The 10,574-nt window shown below is 43.7% G+C and overlaps 1 pseudogene; it reads left to right on the top strand.

The window, feature by feature from the left end:
- Positions 1–8,966: 8,966 nt before the first annotated feature.
- Positions 8,967–10,265, top strand: LOC148149633 (uncharacterized; annotated as a pseudogene).
- Positions 10,266–10,574: the final 309 nt, after the last annotated feature.

Genomic DNA, 10,574 nt, shown 5'->3' with positions numbered 1-10,574 from the left:
ATTCACAACTCCTCAAATATTAAAGCAGTCCATGGTTAAATGCAACAAGATCTGAACAATATTCAGTCTTGGGCTGACAAGAGGCAATAACATTTGTGCCATACAAATGCCAGAGAATGACCATCTCCAATAAGAGGCAACCTACTTACTGTCTCTTGTCATTCACTGGTGTCACCAATACTGAATTCCCATTATCAACATCCTGGGCATTGCCATTGACCAGAAGGTGGATTGGACTGGCCATATAAAGACAATGGTGACAAGAGCAGGTCCAGAGGCTAGGATTACTCCAATGAGTACATCATCTCTTCATTCCTGAAACCCATCCATCATTTACAAGGCACAAGCCAGGAGAGTAATGCAATCCTCCCTACTTGCCCGGATGGGTGCAGATCCAACAATGCTCAAGAGGTTTGACACCACCCAGGACAAAGCAGCCCACTCGACTGGCATCATATCCACAAGCATCTAGAACCATCCCTCCCAACAACAACACTCAGTAGTAGCAATATGTATGATCTACAAGATACACTGCAGAAATTCACCAAAGACCAGTAGTCAGCATCTTCCCAACCCATGACGAATCCCATCTAGAAGGACAAGGGTCACAGATACATGAGAACACCACCACCAACCAGTTCTCCTACAAGCCATACAGCATCGTGATTTGAAAATATTTCATTGTTCCATCACATCACTGTGTTTAAATCTTGGAATTCCCTCCCTAAGGGCATTGCGGGTCTACCTACAGCATGTGGATTGCGCTAGTTAAAGAAGACAGCTCACTACCGCCTTCTCAAGGGCAACTAGGGATGGGTAATAAATACTGGCCCTGTCAACGTATCCCATGAATGATTTAAAACAGTCTCTCTGTGATGAAAGCTAAGGCGTAATTTGTTTTCCCAACTGCTTCTTGACCATGATAACTATCAAATTCATTTGCAAAGAGACCCAGATCACTCTGAATATCAAGGACTGAGTTGGGCAGTACGGTGGCTCGGTGGTTAGCACTGCTATCTCACAACACCGGGGACCCTGGTTCAGTTCCAGCCTCTGTCAACTGTGTGGAGCTTGCATGCTGTCTGCGTCTGTTTCTGCCAGGTGCTCTGGTTTCTCTCACAGTCCAAAGATGTGCAGATTAGGTGGATTGGCCATGGGCAATGTTGAGTTACAGGGATAGTGTGAGCTGTTGGGTGGGGTTGGATGCTTTTTAGAGGGTCAGTATAGACTTGATGGCTGAACGGCCTCTCTCAGCACTGTTTTCACTAAATTCTGTCAAATTTACTGTTAAATTAATGAAGGAGGCGGAGGAGACACAATGGTGATTGCAGCTGCCAGAATGGGGTGCCTGATAATAAGGCCTTTTGATGACACTTTCTGTCATCACGGCAAAACACCATTGTTGAGCTTCATGACCAGTCCAGCATTTCTCTCAGTGAGCTGTAAACTCCATGACCTCACCCCACACAATGTCCCCATGTAGATCAAACCTGGCTGCCGTTCCTGACATCTTTGTTCACTAATGTAGATATAGGACAGAAGCATACATAGCCCATACTGTGACCACATTTATTGTGATGGTCTAGAAAATATTAGGCTGCAAATTACAGTTTCAATTTCACTGGGCCAAATAAGGTCAGTCTGTAGACACCGGATCTCATCTAGTCACATGACACCAATCACTGGCCGAAGGTTTGTAGCATCCTTACATCGTTCCATTCATTGTTGACAGAATCCTGCTATTAAGTTGCTCTCAGCTTGGAGGTGGAGCCTCAGGAATGGCCACCACTGGTAGAGGCATTGTTGAGGCTGCTAGCTTGCTAGCCCTCTGACAATCATTCATTAGACAATAGCCTCAGTGGTGGCCTGCTACAACAACAAACTGTCTCGGGTTCTCGCATACACTGGAAACATTTGCCTCTCACTTTCAGCCCTGGTATTGCCCTTTGCATTAGAAGACTGAGAGGTGATTTGACTGACACAAATAGGATTCTTATTGACAGGTTGACAGGTTAAATGCTGAGATGATCTTTACTTTTATGGGACAGTCTAGGACCAGAGGGGCTTGACAGCTTAAATGCTGAGATGATCTTTACTTTTATGGGACAGTCTAGGACCAGAGGGCATAGTCTCAGAGTAAAGAGGTGCCAATTTAACATTGAGATGAGGTAGAATTTCTTCTCTTACAGGGTTTTGAGTCTTTGTACTCCTTGTCACAGAAAACTATGAGAGCAAAATTGTTGGGTATATCTTAGGCTGAGATGGATAGATTCTTGTTCAGTATGGAAATCAAGGGTAACAGGGAAAAGACAGGAAAGTTGGCGTGAGGAATGTTGGATCCTATTGTTTGGGAAGCAAGCTCAAGAGGCCAAATGTTCTATCCTGTTCCTATTTTCTATGGTCTTCTATCCCTTCCAAGACTCTTGGCACACTCATCATAGTTTACTTTCTCATCCAGCATTGTATTATTAGCACAACTGAAAAACAATCAGTCCGCTTACCTCTGTCATCAATATGAATTGCAAATGACTAAGGCATTAACTCTGATTCTTATGGTACCCATCTAATTATAATGTGTTGACATTGAAAATAATTGATTTATTCTTACCCAGTTTTCAGTCTGTTATCCAGTCCTCAATCCATGATCTTTAATCCCATTAACCCAAATTTTGTCAAAAATCTCTGTTTATTAGCCCTACTGATTTTCGAATTTCCAAAAATATTACATTCACTGGACTCCCTCCTTATCTATTCTGCTCATTCTGAAGTCACAAAAAGCCATTTCTCTTTCATAAATATGTGACAGCACTGCCCAATCATATTATATTTCCCTAAGTGCTCTGTTTCCACATCATCCCTAATGATAGGTATTTGAGAAATATACTCGAATCTTTCAGCTGAATCTTACTATATTTGGGAAAGTGTCAATTTTACGGAGGTTCATGGAGGATTTTCTCTGTAAGGCCTAGCGAGTTTCCTTATGTTATCATCCCAAATACATCTCATTGCCTACTACAGTGCCTCTAACAATGCCACAAACCAACTATATGGATTCCTGCCACCTGTGGCAAGGCCTAAACAACATAATGGGAAACAAAATGAAGCTGAGCAAAATAGCAGACAAAGACACATCCTTCCCTGATGTGCTCAATGCTTTCTATCGTCAATTTGAGCAGAATTCTAGCGGATGGTGTCACAAGGCCCAACAGCCCCAGACGTACATCTTCCCGTGGTCGCAGCTGCAGACATCAGATCGGTCTTCCTGAGAGTCAGCTCAAGGAAAGCAATAGGCCCAGATGGAATCCCTGGCCATGCACTTAGTTCTTGTGCAGATTAGCATTCACTGACATCTTCAACCTCTCCCTTCTACAAACTGAAGTCCCCACTTGCTTCAAGAAGACCATCATCATCCCAGTACCTAAAAAAGCATGTGCAACATACCTTAATGATTACTGCCCAGTGGTTCTGACCTCCATAATCATGAAGAGGCTGGTCATGGCTCACATCAAGTCTAGCCTCTTAACCTGCCTCAATCCCCTGCAATTTGCCTACTGATGTAACAGGTCCACAGCGGACACCAGTTCGCTAGCCCTGCACTGATCCCTGGAACATCTGGACAAGGATACCTACATCGGACTCCTGCTCATTGATTACAGCTCCATGTTCAATACCATTATCCCCTGCAGACTGATTTCAAAACTCCAAAAACTAGGTCGCAGCTCCACCCTCTTCAATTGGATCCTCAGCCTCCTGGCCCATAGATTTGTGAAGACAGACAACTGCACCTCCTTGAAGATCTCAAGCAACTTTGGACCTTGAAGACGCAATTGCATTACTTCATCATGGACAGAAGCAGTCTAGCCTGGTTGATTCACATACATCTAAAGTGACATTGACAAAGTGGTGGCAACCTCAGTTCACATACTTGTGGTGGGAGGACAAAAGATTTTGTTCTCCATGGAACCATTGCCAGTCCCCTGAGACAGTATCTCAGCAATCCTATCAATCTGTTGGAAGACACATTATTCAACTGCTGAGAAACTATTTTGCGTACAATAATCCATAGCGATGATGGTAGTAGTCTGAAGTTGCATAGCAGTACTCAAACTTTGAATATCTTCAGGTTGTGCTGTACTGAAAGATAAGACACTGGCCATCAGATACAGTATCGCGGTTGGATCCAAAAGTCTGTGAACTGAGTTGGCCACTACTTCCAAACTGCAAATTATGGCTCCATGCTCTGTTCAAAGCCCTGTGCCAAGTTGGATAGTTTCTTGGATAACTTCTTGACATGGGCTGCAGGCTTCCTGGCAGTTCCCAAGCACACACAACATTTTGTTGAGCTTGCCCATGGTCAGGCTGTTCCAGCAAGGTGCTCATGTGAGTATCCTGAGCAGGAAATATGTGTGATCTCTCCCATTCCTGGGGTGGCCTGGTGGCTCAGTGGTTAGCACTGCTGCCTCACTGCGCCAGGGACCCAGCTTCAATTCTTGCCTCGTGCTGTGTAGAGTTTGCACATGCTCCCCATGTCTGCGTGGGTTTCCTCCAGGTGCTCCAGTTTCCTCCCACAATCCAAAGATGCGCAGGTCAGATGAATTGGCCATGCTAAATTACCCATAATGTTCAGGGATGTGTCGGTTAGGTGCATTAATCAGGGATAAATGTACAGTAATAGGGTACAGAATTAAGTTTGGGTAGGATACTCTTTGGAGGGTCAGTGTTGTCTTGTTGGGCCTAATGGCCTGTTTCCACACTGTAGGGATTCTATGAATTTTTATTAAATGATGTCGCATCTTGATCATTGTTGTTTTCTTTATGTCCCTGCACTACCCATCTTGGATCTTTGATATTTGAGAGATATGTTTACAGTATCTGCAGTTAGTGGATCAGAAGAATAGTGTGAGATGAGGGAGATATCAGAAGGAGGATTAAATATGAAGAGGCAATAATTTTCAATACTTTTGATCCTGTTATTTGCCATGGTCATAGATATGGCTGACACTACTCTTCTGTGCAGAGGAAGTCACATGCTTTAAGATGGGCTGAAATGTCTGGTCCCACTCAGTCAGTGCTTGCCATTTCTTGCTTCAGAAGATTGGAACAGGAGCAGGCCATTTAGCCCATTGAGGTGCCTCAACCTTTCAAAATGACCAAGGATGACAGAGGCTTCAATGTCATTGTCTTTTATCTACACTATCCACACAAGTTTGTGCACCACTGGCAATCATAAATCGGTCAATTTCTACTTTAAGCATAATCAAAAACTTAGCTTCCACAACCCTCTGCACTTAAGAATTCCAAAGATTCCCAATTCTCTGATAAAATACATGCCTAATCTCAATGCTAAATAGCATCTTCCTTAATTTTAAATACCATGATTCTGGAGTCCCTAGTAAGGGAAAACATTTTACCTGCATTTACCCTGTCCATCCCTTTAAGTATTTTGTAACTTGCATTGAGATCACCTCTCATTATTTTTAAAGTCAAGAGAATACATGCCCAGCTTGTCCAATCTCTTTTCATCTCTGTCATCTCCCAGCTAAACGCTCCCTCTATGGCAAGAACAATCTTCCTGAGATAAAGAGACCAAAACTGCACACAGCAAACCAGGCGGGTCTTACAAATTTTCTATTCACTGCTCTTGTACTCAAACCCTCTTGTTAACAGCATTCTGCTGTTATGGACCAAGCCAGACCCCCTCAAAATATTTCAAGAATGTAGCTTGGAATCTAACTTTGCTAGTTGTTTTAAGCAGGTGTGAAGTGGATATTCCAGGAGTGATATAGCTTGTCCAACTATTTAGTTTTAAACAAAACAAAACTTATTTGCAAGATTACCAAATGAAACTCAAACAAAAGAGAACAGAATATAGAATACCTTCACCTATCCGAAAGCCCAACAAATTATCCCAACTTAATGATGTTGTCCCAAATAGATCCAACAATCCCCACAAACACCCCTTTGCAAAAAAAAGGAAAAATCCAACACAGGTTCTTACAGGAGAGATGTCAGAGAGATGGCAGAGAGGTTCAATATGGAACACCTTCTTCCATGCAGCTGTTTCTTGAGCCATCAGTCTCACAACTGACTACTTGCTAAAATCAAACAAACCTAGAGAAAAGTCGAGAGTGTGGGGCTGGAAAAGCACAGCAGGTTAGGCAGCATCCAAGGAGCAGGAGAACCGATGTCTCGGGCATAAGCTCTTCATCATTACGCCGGAAACAACGATTCCCCCGCTCCTCGGATGCTACCTGATCTGCTGTGTATTTCTAGCACCATACTCTCGACTCTGACCTCCAGCATCTGCAGTTCTCACTTTCTCCAAACCAAAGAAAAGCTGAGCTGGAAGAACTGGCCAAACCGCTTTCATTGTCCAAGTGTTTTTTTTTTCAACTTGAAAGCCTTTTGTCTGAGGCAGTATCTGTTAGCTATAATCAAATTAGTCCTAAAACCCTTCAAACCTAGACACCCCAGCAATTGTGTATTTCTGTCTGCTCTGAAAAAAAACGTAACCTTGTTAAAGGAGAAGCATCATCACACTGCACCTACATGTTATAAAATGCATACAGTGTCTAACTTTATGAGATATATACATGCTGTCACAAGCAATCTTGGCAATGTCATTGGTAATTGTAGAATGAACATAGTCATCTCTGAAAAGCAGAAATATTCACAGATGACCTTAAAAGAGTCATCCTTGTCCGCATCGTCCATGTCCCACCATATAGAAGACTATGCTAAACCATCATTTGTGAGTGATGGGAATGCTGACTGTTTTCATTATTCAGGACCTGTTTTAGTTTTTTGTTTCTTATGTTTCCCACCTGAGTTCCTTGAAAGCATGACTAATGCATCCAGCTGAAGCATGTGATATTGTTGTTGCCGCTGCAATGCATCTAAAGTGCAGAGAAATGGAGGAGGAACAAATGTGCCAACAAGCTATGAAACCAGTGGCCATTTCCAACAGCTACTGCACACCATTCATATAAAGAAGATGACGTGAAGGTCCTCACAGAATATAGAGGACGTACGGGAGGTCTCAAAGTTTATTGCTTCCAAGTTATTTCTTCCAGATATATGAAGTGCAGTGAAGGCTGCAGACTAAGCATGGCCTGGGATGCTGCCACATACCTGTGTCATCTGCTGGAGCAGGATATGTGACCTCCAGGAGTGGATGGCCATATTATCCCAGTGGTCATCAAGGTTACAGTTGTGCCCAAAAATTTATATAACTGGCTGGAGTCAGAATTCAAGCTTAAGGGGTAAATCTTTTAGAACTAAGATGAAGAAAGATTTCTTCACCAGAGAGTGGTGGGTCCATTGAATTCACTACAAAAGGAGGTGGTTGAAGCCAACACTATACCTGGTTTTCAAGAAGTAGGTAAATATAGCTTTTTTGGCTAAAAGAGCAAGGGATGTGTAGGGAGAGAAGGATTAAGGTATTGAGCTCAATGATCAGCCAGGATCGTACAGAATAATGAAGCAAACTCAAGGGATCAAATTACCTACACCTGCTCCTAACGTCTACATTTCCATGTTCTCAAGGATCCACTGGAGACCAATGTGTAAATTCTTAATCCTCAAATCAAAATAGATCAAGGCTGATGACTTCTCAATTTGGGCCAGAGGGCACAGTTTCATTCATTTCCCTGTGATAAGGTCAGGGCTGTGGCCCAGTGTAATGGAAAATTAACATTTATTGTGAAATCTGCAAAAGAATACTTTGCAAAGTCTTGCAGGCAGGCAGAAAAGCAGAGTCAGGAAAAATGTAACCAGACTCTCAGTAGCCTCTCAAGGACAGTCACTATCAGATCAACAGTCAAGGAATGAGAAAACAACTCCATGTGTGGAAAGGAGCTCAAATGTTGCCAGCCCTTGACCTTGAGATGTGATAAGAGTAAGCGACGTTTAGTATAAAGGGAATATGTGAAAGCTATTCAGGCATCCCTTACATGCAGCATCTTGCCAATGTATTGGGTCAGCTCTTCAGAGCTTCAAAATAAACTTTCTCTTTGCTCTTGCTAGCACTTGAGTTGAGTCAACTTAATTTCCATGACAGTAAACTTGGGGGCTCGCCCGGAAAAGCCTTGAAGGGCTTTCACTTCATTTAGAGCACTAAATTGGCCCCTTTGCGTGAGAGGACTGGAAATCTGTGGATCGCCCCAGTGCCGGGATCCGATCCGAATAGGATCGGGGTAAGAGTTGTGGCTTAAGTAATCCTACATAGAGATTCATTTTAATAGAATAAATAAAGCAGGAAGAGGGTCCAGTATTCTTTTGCGCAGTATTCAAGTAAAACCCAAGGGGAGGGATTGCCATCTCTAGAGTGCTTAAGAGACAGCAAGTTTAAGGGTGATTTTAGACTTGGAACCATCACTGACTGAGTTGGACTCGCCAAAGACGTACCGTGTATATGGTTTCTTGGTTTACAAAAACCAAGGCATTGAGGCGGATGTGCCCAATTCGAGAAGAGACCTCCAGAGATAAAAGCAACTCAAAGGGAAAAGATAACAGTACTGCGAGAGGGAGAGAGAGCTGAACACTTTTCCAGTAATGCTGAAAATGGGCTCCAGCAAGAGCAAACAAAAAGAGGGTCCACAGAGAACTTGGAATGGCCAACCAAAAATACAACACATGCTAAATAATTACGGTCCAGAGTCAGTAAAGCAGTTAGAATTGTGGATCAAGGAATGTGGTTTTCCGGAGGGAGCTTTAGTAAAAGGCAGTTGGAAATATTGAGGTCATGGTTGGAGGAGAGAAAGAAGGAGAAATGGAAGGGAAAAATAGAACCTATGAATTGGAGTGCTATAACATGTGGAAGGCTGAGGCTGATATCAGGGAAAGGAAATCTCAAGTAAAAAATAGATCAAATACACATACAAACACCAGCGCACATACAGACACACGCGGAAAACAACCTAATGAAGCTGTACAGTGTCTTAAGTCTGTTTCAGATCTTGACATTGATGACTGCCCTCCGAGACCTACAGCCCCCCCTACGAGATCCGCCTGGCGAAGGTTCCAAGTCAGCGGTGCCCGCCTCAGGGTCTCCTACTTCACCGGTAGCACTTCGTACCCGCAACCTACTGAAGCAAGAAGCCCAAAAGAAGGACAGCCACTCCAAGACCGAAATGTATCCAGGGCCTGTTGACGCTCCCCCCACAACGGACGATGTCAGACGGCAAGAGTACTGGCATATGATCACCTAACCAGGTGGTTCTGCAGGCAACAATGGTTGAATTTGCAGGTCCAGAAGAGTACCCAGTGTTAGTCCACCGACCATGGACCATGAAGGATTTGGAAAGTGCCTATGGGCAATTGCCTGACCCACACGAGGCTGGAGGTAATAAGTTCGCTGAAGAAGTGACAAATTTCTGTACCGAGTTCTGTCCCACGTCACATGAGATGAGACGTCTCCTGGGACAAAAACTGGGTGCCGATGTCACCAAAATCAAGTATAACTGGTCAGCCGCAAGCGTCCATGCCAGAGTAGCCAACCCGCAAGCAGAGCAGAACGGAGACTTTAATGCTTTTGTTGCAGCGCTGGCAACCACCTGTAGGGAAGCATTCCCAATGCAAATGGACATGACCAAAATAGCAATGTGTAAACAACAGTAAGGTGAGACAGTGTCCCAGTATCTTACATACCTCACTGAAGTCCATAACGCCCATAGTGGATTGACACCACCCGAGGACATAACGGTGGCAGAGATCACGGCATAAGAGGCACACCTAAGGAACAGCTTCATCAATGGAATGAAGGATGAAATAGCGAAAAAGGTAAAAGACACATGTATTACCTGGGACATGGGAAAGTTGAATTTGATAGAACAACACGCGATACATGCTGAAAAATTTCTGGCCCAAGAGAAGGATAAGCAGAAACTAAAGATGGAATACCAAGCACATAAAGCTCAGCTTACTATGATGCAAATGGTCACCCAGCCATTGGAGGGAGGTGCTGTGGGAAAAGAGAGAGGCTGAGGTGGAGGTGGGCAGTCCACAAGGTACAGAATCAAGTGAAAGCAGCTCTACTCCAACCAGCAAAAGGGAAGCTGCATGATCTAGAACCTTGAGACTGGATATTGGTGAAAGACTTCAGGAGGAAAAGCTGGAAGGCAAAGATGTGGCTGGGAGTGTTTCAAGTGCTCCTTACAACACAGACAGCTGTTAAGATCACCAAAAGAGCCACTGGGATACACGCCAGCCATTGCAAATGTGTAGCTGGACTTGAGGAGACATCGGACGACACTGGAACCAAATAAATGCAAAACGTGAAACTCTGAAAAACAGATTGGACTTATATACATAGGGATTGTAAGGTTGCTAGATGTCTCATTTAAATATGGGGCTGCCCCAGCTCACACTGTTACCAAGCACCCTGGCAGAACTATTCATAAGGTCAGGGGCACTTGGGATACAACCGCAGACGGTAATCTTAACTGAGGGTGCTAAGGGGACCTTTACATGTGACCCATGGCCATTTAGTAACCAGGATGACTATAAAGGGGACAACAAATACTTATGCAAGGATCCTTGTGGTCCCAGTGACTGGTACTTAGTAGTAGCCACTA

This window comes from Chiloscyllium plagiosum, unplaced genomic scaffold (assembly GCF_037043375.1).
Source record: "Chiloscyllium plagiosum isolate Xiang-an unplaced genomic scaffold, Cpla_swu_hap1 HiC_scaffold_7, whole genome shotgun sequence".
NCBI classification, from domain to species: domain Eukaryota; kingdom Metazoa; phylum Chordata; class Chondrichthyes; order Orectolobiformes; family Hemiscylliidae; genus Chiloscyllium; species Chiloscyllium plagiosum.
The sequence above is the reverse complement of the archived record's forward strand: the minus strand, read 5'-3'. Positions and strand labels throughout refer to the sequence as shown.